General features: G+C 40.8%; 1 protein-coding gene across 20 annotated transcripts in view; it reads right to left on the reverse strand.

Moving 5' to 3' along the window:
* Positions 1-19,963, reverse strand: part of ICA1 (islet cell autoantigen 1) — a 137,954-nt gene that overhangs the window by 80,314 nt on the left and 37,677 nt on the right. The gene's annotated exons all lie outside the window — the stretch shown is intronic.

Genomic DNA, 19,963 nt, shown 5'->3' on the forward strand with positions numbered 1-19,963 from the left:
TGGTTGATGTTGGTTGCTGGCTAGGTTCTAAGGGCAAGCATCCCCCCCAAAAAAAGAGCCAGTCTGAAACTGTATTGTCCTTTGCCTTGGAAGTCACAAGGGTCATTTCTGTGCCCTGTCTGAATTCCTGACCCACAGAACCTGTGAGCATGATAAATGGCTGTTTCATTCTACTAAGTTTTGGAGTAATTTACTCAGCCATAGTAACTGAAACAGCATCCAAATATCCATTCAAGTGAACATGAATATTAGGGAGAAACAAGATATTCCTGTATCCTAGACACAGTCGTAAGTCATATTGGAGGTTACTATTCTGATCCCTCTTGAATTCAAGACAACATTTTTATACACTTTTATACACTTCCCAGACTTCAGCTTAGATGTACCCTAAATGTTTATGCTAAGCCATAACTTCATCCCTAAGGTTTTGTTTTTGTTTCTGTTTTGTTTTTGTCAGTTTTTGTTTTGCTATTTCTGTATTCATGGTAATTGGTATTTTATCCCATCTAAGTAGCTTTCCAGTGTGCTAGCCTACTTTCAAAAAATAATTTATTGAGTCTCTATTCTACCTTTTCCTATCCTTGGGCATTAACTTAGACATACCCACACACGGCTTATTTTTAAAACAAGCCTTACCAATATGTTAAAATAACAGAGCTGAAATATTTTTCAGATCATTAAAGAGCAAAATAATTAAAATCCTCTTCGTAATTTCCAAGAAATAGCTAAGCAACATCTGAGAAAACACATGTACATAAAACTGTATTTTAAAACACTGACCATGGTTTTTACTTAATTTCTATTCTCGTATTTTGGAGCTTACATGCAGAAAATTGAGATAATCATATGTTTTTAGTTTCGGGTACATTATTTCTTTTCTAGTTTAGACTAAGTATACTGACAATTGAAGGAAAAAATGTAAGGCATTTTTTATACTACTGACTACATACTAAGTATATCAGCATAATTTCCCCTCCCTTACAACGACCTTGACTTTACCAGAAACTTGTCCCTCCAAAATCACCAATTAAATATCATACTCTTTGATTACCGCTTCTTATCCTTGCAATTCACGTTCTCAGGAATCCCCAGTGTAATAGCCAGGACTTCTCACTGATGCTTCAGACCCACTGATCTCCTTCCTCCTTTTCCTCCTCATCCAGCTTATATTGTACGAGCACCATTTCTTTGGCTCCTATCAGCATTTCTCGTTTCTACTGATGTCACAACTGCCTAGAGAACTCCAACAATGGATAGATCCAATCACCCACCTTCTCATGTCTGTGCCTACAGTAACTTGTATGCTGCTGAAGAAAAGTCACCCATGGACAGAGTAGTATTATCTTATAACTGCATGAGTGCCAATACAAGAATCTCATATGGTGCCTGTGTGTGAATTAAAATAAGATGTCCCTTCCTCAGGACACTTTACTTCTCTGTCAGGAAGCTGGGGTGATATCTGGTTCTGTAAGAACACGATACTTTACTGCCCTCTGCCACTAACCTGTCATAACACATATACAAATCTATCCTTATGATGTGAACAGTACCCCTCTTAGGTATGGCAAGTTTGTGCAATACACAACCCACACAGCTGTACACGTTGGTCCTAGTGACTACCTTCAACAAGGTACTCAAGCCACTAAATGTTCCTTTAGTCAAATATGTCATGCTTTAACCTACCTGTTTAAACCCAACTCTTTTTTTCCTCCTTTATTCTCAGGGGATGTCTATTTCTGATACTTCATGGAAAAAACTGTAGCCATCGTATGAGAATTCCCTAATTTTCCTACCATCGGATCCACAATCTTTCCACCACAGTTCATTGCCTGCCCCCCCCACTTTCTTTCCTCTTCCTATCAGAGACCACTCTCTTTGTGTGGGCTCTGTATTCCAAGCCTTCTCGTTTCCTAGGTGAGGACACACTAGCACCACAACAGCCCTTTCTCTTCATTAACTTTGCACTCCATCTCCCTCCCATTTCCCATCTGCAGTCAAATATGCTTTAGTGTCTCCTATCAGGAAAAATCAGGGACAGGCTTCTGTCCTTTACATAGACTCTACTGCCCATCCAAGCTTCCACACATGCACACTTACTCAATAATTCTATAAAGTGGATTTGTCTGATGCTAAATCCAGGAACACCTTTTGTTCGTATTCATACTTTACATAACAGTGGGGAAATTCAGTGTTGACAGAATCTTCCTTTGAAATACCTTCACTTTTTTTGGTTACCATGACACCAAATAATCTTGCTTTTTTTATTTCGTTGGTTTCTCCCATACCTAATCCTTAAATGCTGAAATTCCAGTCCTTTTTCTCTTCATATTCCAAACCCTCTCCTAGGGGATCTCATCTTTTCTCATGCATTATCAGTCACAGATACCAACAAATCCTAAATGTAAATATCTCACCTAGTCCTCTTTGTGGGGCTCCAAAATGAAATATACAATCCCACTTGGGAGTATTTCATATTCAACTCCTACACAGTGTGCTCAAAGAATGAATTACTGTTCTTGTGCTCCAATTTGTCTTTCATCCTGTCTTCCATGGCTCAGTAAATGCTACCTCTCTCCACTATGCCAAATAACTCTTCTCACCCCACAGGCAAGACTTCACCAACTTCTGTACATGCTAACCCCAAAGCAGACCTCAAATGCCTCAACCTTCCTTCACACTGATTACTGCTACTCTTGTCCAAGCCACCATTATTAGTCATCTTAACGTTACCTTAATGTTAAGGTAACTTCTGTACATGCTAACCCCAAAAGCAGACCTCAAATGCCTCAACCTTCCTTCACACTGATTACTGCTACTCTTGTCCAAGCCACCATTATTAGTCATCTTAACGTTACCTTAATGTTTTTCCTCAATCCATGCTTGTCCTCCATTCCCTTCCTCACCCATTTGTTAGTATACTTCCAAAAATACAACAGAATAATCATTTAAAAACACAAATCTGATCACTTCACTCCTTTTTTTTTCTTTTAATAACTTCTCAGTGTACTTGAACTTAAATTCTGAGACCTTTACCCATTCTACAAAGTCCTCCATGAGCTGGCTCCTGCCCTCCACTGACTATGCTCCCACAAACTAGGTCTCTTTCCTCCCAGCCTTTTCCCACCCCAGGACTTTCACATATTCTGTCACTTCCACACAAAGCTCACCCTTGAAACTTGGCTGTCACCATTCCATTGCATCCTCAAGCTCTAAGCTCCAATCAGTGACCCTAAACAGAACTCTCCTTTTCCTGTCTAAATGAGGTTCCAGTCACATACTCCCATAGCACACTATAATTTTCTTTCACAGAGTATGTCATAATTTTGAGTTATGTTTTCCTCAGTATGAAATACTTATTGCATGTCTATCTCTGTCTCCCTATTAGTTCCATGAGGGCAGAGATCGTGCCTGTTCTGCTCAGCATTGTATCTCTGGTGCTGTGCATAGTAGGGGCTCAAAACATTTGTTAAATGAGTGAATGCTAACACTTAATGGCCCCTGTGAATTGAAGTACTGCTCTTCTTCCCTTATTACAATGGGTTGAATAACGATATTAATGGGAGCTTGTTAAGAATAACGTAGTTGGCTTGTCCAATTTATATAAAATAGCACCTAGTGATGAGATGGTCAGATAGCCAGGGAACACCTTGGGGAATGCTACATGTTGGTATCTACACACTTATATCTATCACTTACATGAATCTAGGATTTGTTTTCTCTAAATTGCTGTCTCCCATTAAGCTGTGTGCCCTCAAGGTTGCCTAACGACATGTGCACTCAATGGGAGGAAACTGACACATGCTTAGAGAATGAGTTACACCAGTTTGAGGATGGAAACTTCCAAAGCACCAGAAGCAGAGTGCAGAGAAACCCCAGAATTGTTTTGGAACAATGAAGAAAATGCAGAAAACAGGCCAAATGCCATGGGATACAGAGGTGCTGACTGGTGAGGAGAGCTGCTGGATTAAAGTATCCACTCAAACGTAGCTTACTGCTTCCAACTGTGGTTTAATCATGTAAAGACAGACAGGAAAAATGCTGGAAGCAGCTACATTGCTGGTTCTGAGGGTGCATGTGTGTTCTCACACTCCCGTGCTTGTGTGCCCTCATTCTCTCCCCCCCCATTTCTCCAAAACCTGGTAGTGCCTCTAGATTTCCCATATAAAGGTAGTCACCATAATGCTGTTTTTCCTTGTTCTCTTCCCTTCACATAAGTAGAGCCTTAGAATCCAGAAGAAACTTTAAGCTTCTTTCCTGCTATTTCCCAGGCAGAAAGCCTGACTGGTAAATGCAGTCTCATAACCAGCTCTCAAACAAGTCATGCTCTGGCTGAAAGGGGCACTCCATCTGGAGTCAGCCAGGAAAGTGTCTGTGCCAGTTTTATCCGGCTCTCCAAAGTGACCATGTGTAAATCACATTCCAGGAGCCTCCACTTTCCTCCTTATGATGTCTCTCGCATGGCACAGGAGCTATGACTTATAAAATGAAAGATGAAAAAAAAAATGGAACACTCTGTGAGTAGTTATTATTAGAGATCATTCCCTCCTCTGGCTTATGAATTTTAATTTGAATAGAAAGACATTTAGTTTAGAATAAAGTGCCAAGTTCACCCAATTTAGATGGGACTTCATGTCCCTTCATGAAGTTCTGAAGGGACAGGAATCTAAGGAAATGCCATACATGGACCATAGTATTCATCTGAATACCAAGCAACCAAGCATAGTCTCTCTTATAGGTGTATGTCTTATCCCCCCAACCAAATTGTAAAATCGAAAAGGGAACTATTTTATGTATCTGTTTTATTTTCCATAGTATCCAACACAACAGGCACACTTAATAACTGGACACTGAAGCCACCGAAGGAAGATCAAAGAATGGAAAGGAAGCCTAGATTCTGTTGACAGTCTATTTATCTTTGAAGCGTGTGCTCTTTTTGCAAATGTAACTTCTTGCTCCTAAATAAAAGCAAAATGGTAAAAAGAAAAAAAAAACCCACAAATATTGCCATAGAGAAGCCAAACATCTAGGAATTCACATCTCCTTTTAAAAATCTGATTCTTTTCTTGATCAACATTCCCATTAATTTTCCAGCTTCTCTTCATCACAGAAGGGCCAGTCTGCCTCTCTGGGAACCTCTTTCTAAAAGACTCAGGGGAACCAGAATCCTGACCAGTGTTTGAAGCAAAACCTCTGCCTTTACAGAAGGCACAACCTAAGATGTGAAGAGGACAAGGCAGATCTTGCTTACTCAATTCACAGGAGGATGATGAGGAACAGCAAGGTTGTAAAGTGCTTTTGACAACAAGAATTATTCTCTAAGTGATAAGGGATTCTCAGTTAATTCACAAACAGGCATATAAAAGTGCTTGACAGAACAAATACAGAAAAAACCAAACAAACAAGATTTCTAACTGAAGCAGAGGGAAAAAAAATAATAAAAGGTACCAAAGGGAGTCACAAAGCAGAGTCTCACTTAAGTTCCTCAAAAGGTATATTGGGTCTCTATCTAGAGGAAGCACACACATTTATGACTAAGGTAGAAACAACACAGTCAGGTAAGGGGGAAAGTGTACTTACCTCTTTGGCTAAAAGCAAAAGGCTTTCCAGACCTCTTCATCAGATGCAACTGTCATGTGGACAGATACACACTTACATGTGAAGAAGACACAAGATCATCCACTGGCTCCTGCATCTAAAACATCAAAAAGAGTCTACCTCTTACTGCTTTAAAAGCTATAGAAAAGGGAGGATGTTTTCAGCTCTCTTAGGACTCTTCCCCATTAATTCCTTTAGGATCTCTACTGCCAAGTAGTGCTGCAACCTGGTCTGATTATAGAACCTCCAGTTAAACTGAGGTGGGCAAGGTCACAGGGAACAAGGTTAACAGATAAGCACAACAGATCCTCGAGCAGAGATGCAGCATGACAAGACCGTCAAGACCATTAGAGAAGGTACTGAGTCGATATGTGGTATGGGGGGAAGGAGAGGAATATGAAAGGGGCAAGAAAGACCGGGGGAGTCATAACTGTTAGGTCTTTCACTAAAGCCCCAGGTGATAAAAATCCAAGACTGGTGTTGCTTCATGAGACACAAGAGGAAGGGACCAAGGCAAGGGGCATTCTGAAGGAAGTCTCAGTGGGCTATATATGATGGCTGACTGGATAAAGGGGATGAAAGTAAGGAATATGTCAGGTTTTGAGTCAACAAAGTCAGGTAAATAGAAAAAAAAAAAAAGAGAGAGAGAGACTGGACACGGAGAGAAGGTAATGTCATGTCAAGTGGATTGCTAACTGTGAAGAGACCTATGGGGTCCCGTTATCTTAAGTGAGATATCGGGCTTAATGGATGAGATCCAGTGATGAACACACCTGTGACAACTTACTAGGTCCCTTATACAGAATGTGAGGAAAGTGAAAGACAGTGGATAGATACAGGATCTGATGACGATTTTTGAGGGATGCCCTGCTAGTCAGCTTGAGAGAGAAAAGGCACCTATTAGTGAAATGAAAGGAAGGAGAAAGGAAATTTTCCAGAAGAAGCAGAATAGTGAATAGCTGAGAAATCCTTTCCTCCCTATTCCCGAGACTTTGGGTATGGCTCACGGCACAGCTGTTCATGTATGTGTTGCCTCTCTTCCAGCAAGGAGAGAAATACTAAAGGCAGAATGTAGTCTGCCTCACTACCTGCTTGGGAGTTCACAAGGGGATTGCCTCTCAAGCCTGTCTCTGCTCCAAACAGGATCAGCTGCATCCAAGTAAAGCAGTGCAGCTGATGAGGGAGGGTGGAATTTAGCTCCCCAGTATCTCCTTAGGCTCTTGGGGTGTGGAGAGGAAGAAACCCAGAATATCTCACCTGACTTGTGGAAAGAAGAGGAAGATGACTGAGGGTGCAGACTGATGAGCCTGCCAGGAAGTGGCCCTGGGTTAAAGGCCAAACTGGAGTCTAAGGTAGCCTGAGTTGCCATTAGGGTGATTCATCAAGGGAAGGTGGCTGAAGCTCCTAGACCACTGCCAGAGCTGTGAAAGAGACCAGGGCTTATCCTAGCCACAGGCTTCAGGGACATACCATGCAAGTTCAGAATGGCCTTACTGCAGCAAAGACAAAGAAAGGAGCCAGGGGATTTAGCGTGGCTTCAAGAACGCCATCCTCCCTGCCCACTTCTAGGACATAGTCAGCCCAATGCCCTCCTGGGGAGAAGTAGGATGGAATTCTGAAAGAGCGACCCAAACAGACTACTTAAACTAGTGCTAGTAGGGAGACACATTTTGAAGATTCAGCATTTAAACTGAAAAAAGGGAGAATATTTAACCTCCTTTAACTGACAAGTCTAGAAGTCCCCATCATGCACGCTCATAAAGAAAACACTTCTGGTCTAAAAAATGAGGAGATATGTATGTAGAGGAGACCGGAGTAAATTTACAACCCCTTCCCATCTGGTCCATCTGTGTGACAATGAGTGAGTCATTTACCCTCTTCAGGCTTCAGAATCATCGTCCGTCAAGAGGGGATCATGATATCTATACTTTGAAGAATTTTAATGAGCTTATTTATGTAAAATGCTGGCACAAGAGAAATCTTTAATGTATTTACTAATTTTGTTATCATTTCTACTATTACGTTCAACTCAAAGTTTCATTTGTCTTATTCAAGAATGGCTGAACATTTGTCAAGAAATGCCAAAGTACTATATTCCTGGCATTCTTCATTTATGATTTCACAGCCTCTCATCCATCCCTGCAAGAAGAGAAATGTCATTCTGCAACAAATGAGAAGAAGTACTGTTTTCATACCATCCATGACTCTTTCTCAACATCTTGGTACTTACTACAGAAAGTACCTCAAAGCCAGGACATCATTTCTTATGAATAATGTTAGCTGTAACAAGCCACAGAGTACAACAACGGCAGTGTTGCAGGACCAGGTGGTGAAGTCTTCTCCATCTTAGGCTGATCTAGTCCTAAGCAGATGGACCAGCGACAGGCCATAGACAAAGCACACTAACCAGGAAGGATGTGGGGGGGTGGGGTGGGGGTGGGATTTATTTGTAATGCTGCGGTCATTTTTTAACATGCATATCAGGACACTAAAAGTGCCAGATTGCTCCTGGAAAATTCCCTGTGTTGAACATGTATAAATTAATTCTCAGAATTGTTTGCTGTGTGCCCACAAAACAGCATGATCTTGAGTAATCAATTCTAGATATTAACTAATCTGAGGCTCCATTCTAGCTTTTTCAAGTTTTCTGAGTCAGCCTGGAGAATACTAAGGAGGGTTTAGTGGAAACGGGAAAAGATTTAATTAGCAAGATTAATATTGATTGTAGATAAGCAAAATAAGTATATTTGAGTGTCTGTGGTATACAAATCTCCAGGCTCTAGGATTTAAGAAAACATATATGGTGATTACCAAAAAGCACAATAACGCTTAATATAGTAGGACCCCTGGAGGAATCAAGTGGTTTCATTTAACTGACTTTTCCATATAATTTAAGTATACTCTGTTTTTTTTTTTTTTAATTTAAAAATGAGAAATCTTTGTCCATTAAACACCTGTCCTTTTGAACATCTATCTTGTTAGAGAAAAATCACCTTTTTTGATGGATTAGTCATCATCCCACTGTGATGCTCTGGGAAAATATGTCTCAAGGTGTGGTCAAGGGATTCCTCAGCAAGGGAATCACCTTGGGAGCTCGCTGAAAAATCAGACCCCTGGGCCCCACCCCAGGCCTTCTGAATCAGGATCTTCAGGTGGAATCCAGGATTCCTTACACCCAACTCACTTCTCAGAGGATTCTCATACTCAACATGAGCCATAGAGGCCCTAAGTCAGGGTTGGTTGTATGTGTGTCCTTCACTGGAAGCATCACAGAGAGAGGCCTGCTATCTATCTGTGCCTATTTGATGTAGGGTCTCTGTCTGTTCCTCTTTTCTCAGAAGTCAAAGTCTTTCTACAGTGTACTGGCTTTAAACCTACAAGCCAACATGCACAGGATCCTTGGACAGAGTGCTGGCCTTTGTGAGGTCTACTTTTCATCCACGAGCCTTATACCATTTGTTCAGACATGGGGATCTGAGCTTGAAGTACACTGCTGCGGGATTCAGGCATCTGACCCCAAGGAACCCATGCTGAACACCAGCCATTTCACCTCAAAAGAGCACTCAGACAGCAAGGTAGAAGAAATGCACTAAACGCCAAATGTAGAAATGTGACTAGATGTTCAGAAAACAGATTGATGAGCTGGCCTAGTGAGAAGAAAGAAAAAATCCAAATACTCTTTAAGAGCACTAGTAAAATGGGCCTTTGGGGTCAGAGAAAATGAGAACAGAGGATGCAGAATGTTCTGGAAGATGTGACTGCTGCTTTAAAGCGAGGCTGGGTCTCCTCCACCACAAATACATTTTCTCCCACAGCGACTTCACCACACACAGAGATCCGTTTATTGGACTGGGAAGAACTCAGGGCAGAAATGGTAGGAGGAGCATGGATTTTGGATTCAGAGGACTTGGGTTCAAATCCCGGGTCATATATGTGGCCATGGGCAAGTCAGTCAGACTCTGCCTTTTCCATCTTAGCTGTGAAACGGGACAAAGAATTCACGCCCTCGCTGAACTGCTGTGCAGCTTTAATGAAGTAATGAATATGAAACAGCTTTTTAAACTGAAGAGCATTTTACAAATATTTAATCAGAAATATTCTGCATTGTGTACATATTTAAGTAGCTGCTACATCTATCTATACGGCAGAATGCTAAGAAAAACCCTTGGCTGGGAAAAAATTCAAATATGTTAATTATCTCATATAAATAAACCGATCATATTGTTCAGTATAGAACTTAAATATCTGCTGTGCTTTTGTACTATAAAAAAGATATCTTTAAAATGAGCAGTATTTTGACTTTTGCACAATTCATGTTTAACATTCTATTAAAATATGTTGCTCTTCCTTTCTCAATCAAAGGATAGGTGAAAAAGTTGATCAAATCTTCATTTTATTTTCAAAACCCTCTTTCCTAACATCAATTTCTTAATGTCTACTTTCCTCACATGATTTATTAGCTGAAATTGCAGGATGGTAGGGGAAATGGGGACATGCCAGGAGAGGAGAGAGCAAGTAGGTCAATACCGAAAACAAGAGGTTTGCCCCAAACCTAAAATACACTGAGGGTAGGAAAGAGGAAGGCTAACTTTGGAAACCATTGTCTGGCTCACATCACTACTTTTAGCCGTTGCTTTTTAAAGTGGAAAGACGTGCAAAAATTAAGAAAAAAAAAAAAGGCCAAGCTAATTCCTTCAGCAGAGAATTAAAATTAAAAGCAGACGGAGGCCTGGATAATAAGTACCAATAAAAGCTTGAGCTGACATAGCTTCAATTTACAAATCATTGGCTTTTCCTGGCAGAGCTTGGGGAAGGAGGGTGAGGAAGCATCGCCTACACTGTCTGGATGAGGAAGATATGGAAATCTTTAAAATTAAAGATGCTTTCAACTTTTTAAAACACTGATTTACGGTGACCATGATAAAATCTCGATGAAACCTGAGTACACTCTGCAGTCTCTGGGAGCCCTGGTAGCTATGAAGCCCTTATGCCTTTCCAGTCATATCTGATTTTGACATGTATACTCAGTCAGCAGGAGCCCAATCCATAATGTGTGCACAGAAAGACATGTGGTTTAGAATCCGCGTGTATTTCAATTTCTTTTTAGACTTGAGCATTAGGTGGCCCTTGTAAGAGTATTAAAAGTAAACTAGTAACAAATAAATACTAGGCAGCCAAAGCGAATAGAGATTGATTTATGACAACTGATATTACTTCTCCAAAAATTTTAATGACAAAATCAGTGCTCACAGGCACATAAGTATGCTTGGTTTCATCTGTAAAACCTGGAAGGCTACCAATAAAAAGGAGCTGATGAAACTGCTAGATTTAGGGAAAAGGATTGAGAGAGATACTGTAGTGCCAGCAAGATGTTGTCTGAGTATATTAACTAGCATGCGTGAGAATTAGATGTGGACAGTGAACACAGAACACGTCATTCAAGCCAGCAGAAAACCTGCAAGTTAAGAAACCAAATACCAACCTATACAATGCTATAGCCCAACTCCAAGGACCTAATGTGGGGTCCAACTGTGGAGACTTTTCCATCTGAAGCAGCTGCCGCTCCCCCTTTATTTTTTGGGAAAGGATTTTCTCTACTTTCTCACTGGTGCGTATCAGAGAACTTGTTCCTTCTAGGACGCAATCGAGAGGAGATGGGAAAAGTTATCTGCTTACTTTCTCACCTTTTCCCCAAACCCTTCGGGATAAACATAACTCTGCTTGCTCCAGTTCTCTCAGAACAGTGAAGGCTTTCAGAAGAAACATTCTCCTCTTTCTCGATTTTGGTGGGTTTCCCTCAGGCATTTGCCTTTGATCCTTCTTCTCTTCAGTGACTTAACCACCTCACATGGCTCTTGAAAATGACTTCATCCTCCAAACTCTTCATCCGGCTGCTCATGTGACATCACCTTTGGAACCTGGCTTCTCATCTGTTTTTGTCAACTTAAGAGTTTTCTGTCTGTATTCTTTCCTTCTACCAAATCTTATCTATACTCACTCAAATCTTATTCATTCTCATTATTTTTATACATGTAGTTGGAAGAATAATACACGCATAGGGCACAAGCTTTTTAAAAGCACAAAAAAGGCATAGGGTGCAACTCCAACCTCATTCTCATCCCTCATCTCCCATCCCCCAGTCTAGTCCCCTGCCACAGAAGGAATAACTATGCCAGGTTTTCGTGAGTTTTTTTCCCTCTAATTTAAGACAAAAACAATTGAAAGGGAACAAGGTCCTAAACGTAATAAATTTTTTTCTGCTAGCTTCTTTTCAGCTTCCCTGTCTATTTGAGAAATTTATTTATTTCCCATGCATTAATCTATGGGCTTTTCATGTGGTTCTTCTTCCCTGTATGTGGGTTATTTTCCAAGACTCTGCCTGGACCTCTCTCAGAACATGAACTAATACCCGTGAACTATGTTTGCTTATAAGAATGCAGAGTCCTACCTCTGAAGGCCTGGTTGGGGGGGGGCGCTATTTAAAAGAACAAAGCAGAAAAAAAAAACAACCCCATCCCTCAATTTGTTTATGTAATTAATCTATCTTGAGAAGTATCTCTTATTCCAACCTCAGCAGTCACCAGAAGAACCACAGTAAGGAATCAGCATCTAAATGACAATGGTTGTCTCAGGATCACAGCTGGGGAGTGAATTTAAATAGACGGATGGACAGATAGAAGGGTAGTTGGGTAGAAAGAGCCAATCAACTGTGAAGTGTTACCAAGCCCTAAAATCATATTTCATTTGATGGGAACAACAGAAGCCTGATTAATGCATGTGGGAATTTCATGTCAAAGTTACACCAATGGCCTTTCAAGGGCCTGCTTCTTCTTAGGACTCCCTGAGTCCATGTGAAATTGGCCAGTATAAGATTTTAGGACTCCTATATGTGAATTTCATTCATCTTGTGTAATGATTAAGTGTGGGATAACTGTTGAATATGAAACAGAATTTTTTCCCTTGGGATAGTTCTATTATACCTGGAATTGTCCTGAAAATTTTATGCTAGAAGAGTAATAAGCACATATTTTAAAGCTGCTTTCCGTTCAAGGTTTTCTGTTCACCAAAAACTCACTAAAGTAGGCAAAGTAAAGCCACTGTGAGACATGTGAGTTGAAACTGGTGGAGAAACTGTATGCTTTAGTGAACAGGGCCACCAGGGACCAGGTCATATGCTGGATAACATGTGGGCCTCCGTGGCTAATCTCCTTCTGAGATTACTATTATGTCAGTTTTCTGAAGATCAAGTAATCATCAAATGTCTTTTTTTTTTTTTTAACCTCAGAATTGTGAATGGAAATACCAGTTTTCTATGAACTCATTCTTGCGATAGTTCAAACACTAAGTATAGATGGACTTAGGACTTGGATGCAAGAAGATGCTGAGTTTTACTGAGAGACAGGAGAACTATGAAACCACTAATAGTCTGTGACTCCATCATGTAACCAATACTACTTGGATAAATTTTGTTAGAAACACTTTGTTGGGGGGTTCTCAAAAAATAACCCAATAATTTAAAAAGTACTGCTCAAAACCTTTCAATATCCCTTGATGATGACAAACAAACACAGAACACAGGTTTTTCCCAAAGCAATTATGATTTAGGAGTTTTCTTTCTGAAATACTAATTCTCCACAGCCAATTAAAAAATCCAATCTGATGTAAAAGTGACAATTCAGACAACCATCAAATCATTTTTTTTTCCTGTCACTGAAAAGTCTGGTTATAAAGAAGAATATATCTGAAGAAAATTATTTTTAACTCTAATAAAAGTAACGTACAGTACTGTGAAGTTATTAGCATTCAGGAAATAGTAGATATAGTGCCTCTGCTTGAAATTAAATAAAATTGAACTCTATTTTGTGTACCTAAGTAAACCATCATTTTGTAAAATAAGAATAATGGCACAGTGGGATGGATCCCTAAAGCATAAACATTCAAAACCAGAGTGCTTAGCTAACCTATGAGGGCACAACTGTCTTCTTTTATACTAAATTCTTGAAGATGGTAAGAATTGCAACCAGTTTGCCAAGAGAGAATAAGAGGACTAGCCAGGAAAGATGATATTTGAGCTGTTAACCAAAAGGAAGAGGGTAATCTGGAGGGGCAGACAGATAGGGCAGACTTGGAGACGGAAATTAGAGAGACAGTAACTAGTATATCCTACTACTTGAATCCAGTGATTTTCCATTTAAGCATAATCTAAAATGACACCTTCTTCAGGAGCTACCAAAAGGAGACTGAGGCAGATGGAACAGTCTGCGGTTGGGCTGGAGGGAAAGGAGGGGGGGTGTCATGGGCACCAGCCACTCCTCTGACCCTGCAGCCAAAAGCACAACATGATGAAACATGGAAATAATGAATCCATATAAGACATTCCAGCTGCTAACGCACTGAGAAGCCCTCGTTATAAAATGGGCCCATTATATGGCAGCATTTTGATCTGGAACCTGATGGTTCTACTCAGTAAAATCTTACGTTTTGTATATTATCATCCACAGAATTCTAGAAACCAGCTTTGCAGATGCCATCCAATACATATAAGTCTTAGGAAGAAAAGCCAAACAATTTGGCAAAAGGAAAACTATCTTGGACGGGATCAGTTCACACTTCGATAACACACTTTTGTCCAGAGTCTACTCTGAAACTTGAAAGTTAAGTAAGCTTTTCCCTCAAACAACTGGAGAAATGCCATATGCAAAGATTTGATACCTCTCTCAAGAGAGAAGTACTTCTCTTCACTCCCCCATGAAAAAATCTATTTTAAACCAAAACATTTGCTTTTATAGTACTGTATAGGTCTATTTAAAAAAAAAATAGCAGTATTTACTATTGTTACAGAAATCAGATAATATAAATTATGAATTAGTATGGGTACACAATATCTTCTAGGATGATAAAATCAAATGACTCCTTACTTGCGTAGCCTAAGTCTCGTTTTTCAATGGCAGGATTAAATTTCATTCAGTAATACAAACATTTATAAGATAGATATTATGTTTGTTATTATGTATTTGGGGTTCAAAGGAGGGTCTTGAAGAGTTATTTGCACACCCATGCTCATAAGCAGCACTATTCACACTAGCCAAGGGACGTGAAGCAACCTAAATATATCTGCTGGTAAATGAATAAATAAAATGTGGTGGTATAAGCATACAGTGAAATATTATTCCTTACATTATTATTACTTAAAATTATTATTCCTTGAAAAGGAAGGACATCCTGCCACATGATACAACATGGATGAAACTTGAAGACATTATGCTAAGTGAAATAGGGTAGTCACAAAAAGACACTGCATGATTCCACATATACGAGGGTATCTAACGTAGTCAAATTCATAAAAACATAGAGTAGAATGATAGCTACCAGAGGCTGGGGGAGAGGGAAATGGGGAGTGGTTGTTTAACAGGTACAGAGTTTCAGTTTTGCAAGATGAAAAAGTTCTGGAGATCTGTTGTACAACAATGTGAATATACTTAATACCACCGAACTGGACACTTACAAATGGCTAAGATGGCAAAGTTTATGTTCTATGTTTTGTCATAATTAAACATTTTTAAATTCTTAAAACATCTTAACCTCAGCACGTGCTAGAGGTGCCTATAACTCAGAGTCCAGCAAACTCTTTTCTGTAAACAGTTTTCTGTAAAGGGGCAGAAAGTAAGTATTTTGGCTTTGCAGACCACAGTCTCTGTTGTAACTACACAACTCCCCTATCATGGAAGCAGCCAGAGATCATACATAAGTGAACGTGCGTGGTCATGTTACAATAAAAACTTGACTTCTCAAAACAGGTGGCTGGCCCACGGGCCATAGGTTTCCGACTCTTGCGAAAGTATTATCTAAATAAAAGATAATTAGAATCATTTTGTAAAAATTTCAGTCTCCTCTACCCAAGAATTAGGAGTGAAGTATTCTTCTTTTCCAGAGTCTGAGATTAGAGCAACAAGATCAAGCAGGGTCAACAACACCAGCACTTACCTGTAGTAGGAAGAAAACACTACACTGACAAAGAACAGGTTAGCTCTGTACCAGTGTCTACACTTCTCTACAGATGAGCTTGATGATACCAGAGCTTAACACTTTAGAGAAAGCATATTAAAGATGTTGTAACTGGAAGAGAGCTTGGTGATCATCCAGTACGTATATCTCCTTTAGTGAAAGAGAAAATTGCAGGAGGCTCACTAGACCTATCCATGCTGTCACAGCTGGTGTAGGCAGGGCTGGGGACAGAGGGTAGAGCCATCCCAACTCTGAGGTCATGCTCCTTCCTCTCTATTTCCAATCAGGAGCAGCAGCCAGCCGGCCGCCAGGTCTGCAAGTTATCTGTTTCATGCCTGCTATTCCAAATGGTCTTGACTTAACCCTGAAATTAATTTTTGCCATTCACTGAGTTCAAGGGGGGAAATCAACAAAGACACGTAGAGCCCCAAAGGCCTCATCTCATTAAATTCAAAAATGAAAGCAAGGGTATAATTATTTGTTCCCTTCCCACTTGTGCCATATGAAAATGGCATGTTTTTTTTTCCTATGGCATTTAGGTAGTATAAAGAAACCACCACCCAAAGGTAGGGTTTAGCAACTTGATTTGATCTTCTTGGGGACCACAAAAAAATAGGCTCCCTGTGAAACGACCAAAACAAACAAGCACACACCAAAACCCAGCAAATGAAGATGGAGGGTTATGAAACAGATAGGTTCAAGAGTGTGTTAGCTTTACAAAAGGAACTTCCACCTCATCAAAGAATGCAAGCCAGAGCATCGGATTTTAGCCCTAGAAAAGACAGAAAAGATAATGGGTCACACACCCTCCCCTTTCATGTATGAATTAAAGAAAACCCTGGAATCAAGGCACTGCTTAAGCAGCTTCAATAGGGCTGGTCTATTGTGTGCACCCAAACCTGAAATTCTCCACGCTCACTCAACACAACTTACTGGGGGGTCTCAGCCCTGCCCTTGGCTTGCACGCGTGCAAGCCAGAAAGCTGGATGGCCCAGGCAAAAAGGAAAGGCTTTTAACACAGAACAAGGAGATGGCTGAGCAGTGATATTCCTGCATTACATGGCGTCTCCTGCTCCCGTGGGACCTGCCCTCAATTGCTAAGAGAGCACGACCTCTGACAAAGACCAATGATTTCAGCAGTAATTAATGATACTGTCAAATTAATTAACCTCAGTCTTCGTCCACAGGAAAAAAAAAAAGCCTCTAACGTCAATACTGCTGTTTACTAGCCCTCTGACCAAACTCTATAGACCCAAACCTTCAGTCAGACACAGGAACACCACTGGCTGATGACCCCAGTAAGGCCTCACATACAGTAACATATCTTTTGATAACAGGACTTTTAGTGAATTAACAGCTCTCCAAAATCTAACACTATTTTAAATAGATACAAGCCCAAGAATACCAGTGTGTATCATTCACATTTCCTACAATACCTTTTAGATACCCTTTTGAATTATGGTGATGAAACCCTAGACAAATGCTGTAGGATTTGATTAAGCCATTTAATAAATGGCCCTCATTAAAACGCTGGTTCCCTTGTCCTTGTCTATAAGGACTCTGACTCATAACAAATGCCCACGTATACATTTCCATATTATCTCTTTAGAGGATTCAGAACTATTTTCTTACACCTAACACAGCTTTTATTCCATTTAGAATAATTACCCTCCATCCCATTTCTGACTTTCAAGAAAAACAAGACATTTAATTGACCACAGGAGGACTCTCTCAAGGGCATCAGGCTGCAAAAGCTCTTCTGTGAGCTCACAACCCAAGCTGATGTAATCGGCTACAAGAAGCTCACTTCTATTTTTAAATCATACCCTTTTACTCTGCCTTCAAAGGGCACATATATCACACATTGTAACTGCTCATAAAATACTTCGTGGTGTAGTCTCCCGTCCATTTTCCTCCTGGGGTGAAGCACACTGTCAGGAGGGGGCTTCCAACTGCTCCTACACCATCCAGCTCTGTGCACTGAAATCCATCCACCATTTCCTACGATTTGGTCTTTAGGAGAATAGCTACATATGGCCACACTCTCCAGGTGTCTTGTTTATCACCATAATTTTGACAAGGAACAGATGACTAGCAGAGTCCTTCTTGAGGGCTGGGATCAAGCTTTTCCACCTCTTTGTATTTCCATCCCCAAATACAGGCACTTAATAAATGCTTATTAGTGTTGCTGCTGAGAGCTCTGTCATCAGGCCCATGTGCTTCAAAGGGTGCCAGAATGAAAACAGATTATTTGCTTTGTTTAATTTTAAGTTTTTCATTCATCATTTTGGTCATGCTCACTGTGTTATTTAAAAAGTTTTAGCACTTTGAAAACATGATGAGAAAAGCAATGGTTTGAAGGGAAAGTACACTTGATCTTGCTATTTATTTATACATATTCTGCTCATTTCTAAGAAGAAGGAAGAGCTCTGTAATTAAAACGGTGCGATTATGGAGTGTGGGAGAGGGCAGAACATACACTTCTCTGGTCTGCTTGCCTCTGCGTTCTGGGGCACCCACGTCCCCCCACATCTCCCCAGCAGTTTGGGTCCTCCCAATCCCTTCTCCACCTTATATCCTGGGTGAGCTAGTGAGAACACAGAGGTAAGCATACTCCTCTGTGGCTCAATGCCCTCCCACACCCCCATGCTTCCGGAGATGCCTCCTCTAGTCTGGCCCTGCTTACCCTTCCAGCTGCCCTAGTACGGGCACCCCCATTCCCACACCTGCTCTGCCTTCTGTGCTCTGGTTGTAAAAACCTTTCCGGTCCTTCCAGGTGCTCTGTTTACTTTCATCTAAAGGCCACTGGCAAAGTTTCTCCCTCAGCCTGGCACTCTGCTCATCTGTCCAACTCCCTCCACCCAGCTCCTTCCCCCTCATCCTTTCCTGTCTTGTTTAGATGTGACTTCCTCGGGAAGCCCCTCCTCGGTGTTCCTGGACACTCTGTGTCACCTCAGACAACGGTTCATCCTGCTGTATCATGTTTACTTGCTCCATCCCCAAGTGACTACATGTGACAGGAGGGTAGGGGTCATGTCTGCTCAATCGCTACTATACCCTTGTGCATGTCACCCAGCACACAGTGGGGCTTCCATATCATTTGTTTGGAGGATGAATAAATGAATGTATGCATACTTAAGACTGCAACCAGGGGGATCACATCTGTGAGGATGAATTAGAATTCTGTGTCCTCAGAGAGTGTGAACTTAAAGAGCTGAATTTATGGCAAAATTCTACTTCAGCTCTGATTCATCAGTTGAAATGTGAAGGTGGCAGCTGGCTCTGCAGAGACTGAAATTCTCCCTCCCACAGTGACACCTAAGGAGCCACCCACAGTCGGACCCCTCTCCCAGAGGACACACAAATGAGTTTCGGTAACATGTTTCTGAGAGATAAATGGAGACTGTTGAAAATGGAATACTGCTGGGACTAAACACTAAAGCTTGCTCACAGTTAAATTTCATGTGATAAACTCCAAGCAAACAGCAAACTCCACAATTTAAATTCATTACAAAGAAAGCAGCAAGCCACAAATTAATAATGCTACTTCTTACCTGCAAAACCCATCTCAACTCCAAAACATCACAAAGTGAGTTGCATAGGGTCAGAATGCCCTATTGATTAGAGAAACAATGGGTCTGGAACTTCAAACTCAATGGCTGGAATCTGACAAGGCCCTAGGAATCCTTACTTGGGGGCCAGGAGCTAGTCTGGCCCTGGGGTATGACAGTGAAGAGACAAAGCCGCTCCCTGTCCTCTTGGACCATCCTGCCTAGTATAGAGGAGGATGGGGTCCTGAATACAGACTTCTTAAAAAAAAATTCTTTCCCTAAATTCAAAGTACACCATGTTCAGCTATTAAATTAAATCCAGCACACATGGGATTGTAGAGTAAGGCATCTCTTCAGCTACTTCTGCATGGCAAAGGATTCTTTTAAACCATATTTTCCAAAATCAACAGATCGATGACACTAAAGACTAGGTAATGTTTCAACATTCAAACCAAATGACGGAGGGCTTGGTTTTTATTTCATCGTTACACAGCTAGTAACCGCCCTCCAAAATAAAACCAAATAATCACAATTCCACTTGAAATTCTCCTGCCTTCCAGAATAATTGCATTTTTAAATTTTTAAAAAAGATTTATTTTAGAGAGAGAGAGTGAGTGCAAGCATAAGCTGGGGTGGAGGGGCAGAGGGAGAGAAGCTTCAAGCAGACTCCCTGCTGAGTGCAGAGCCCAACAACAACTTGGGGCTCCATCTCACAACCCATGATACCATGACCTGAGTCAAAACCAAGAGTCATACACTTAACGACTGTGCCACCCAAGTGCCCGTATTTTTATTTTTATTATATGGTACAT

Source organism: Ailuropoda melanoleuca, chromosome 1 (assembly GCF_002007445.2).
Source record: "Ailuropoda melanoleuca isolate Jingjing chromosome 1, ASM200744v2, whole genome shotgun sequence".
NCBI classification, from domain to species: domain Eukaryota; kingdom Metazoa; phylum Chordata; class Mammalia; order Carnivora; family Ursidae; genus Ailuropoda; species Ailuropoda melanoleuca.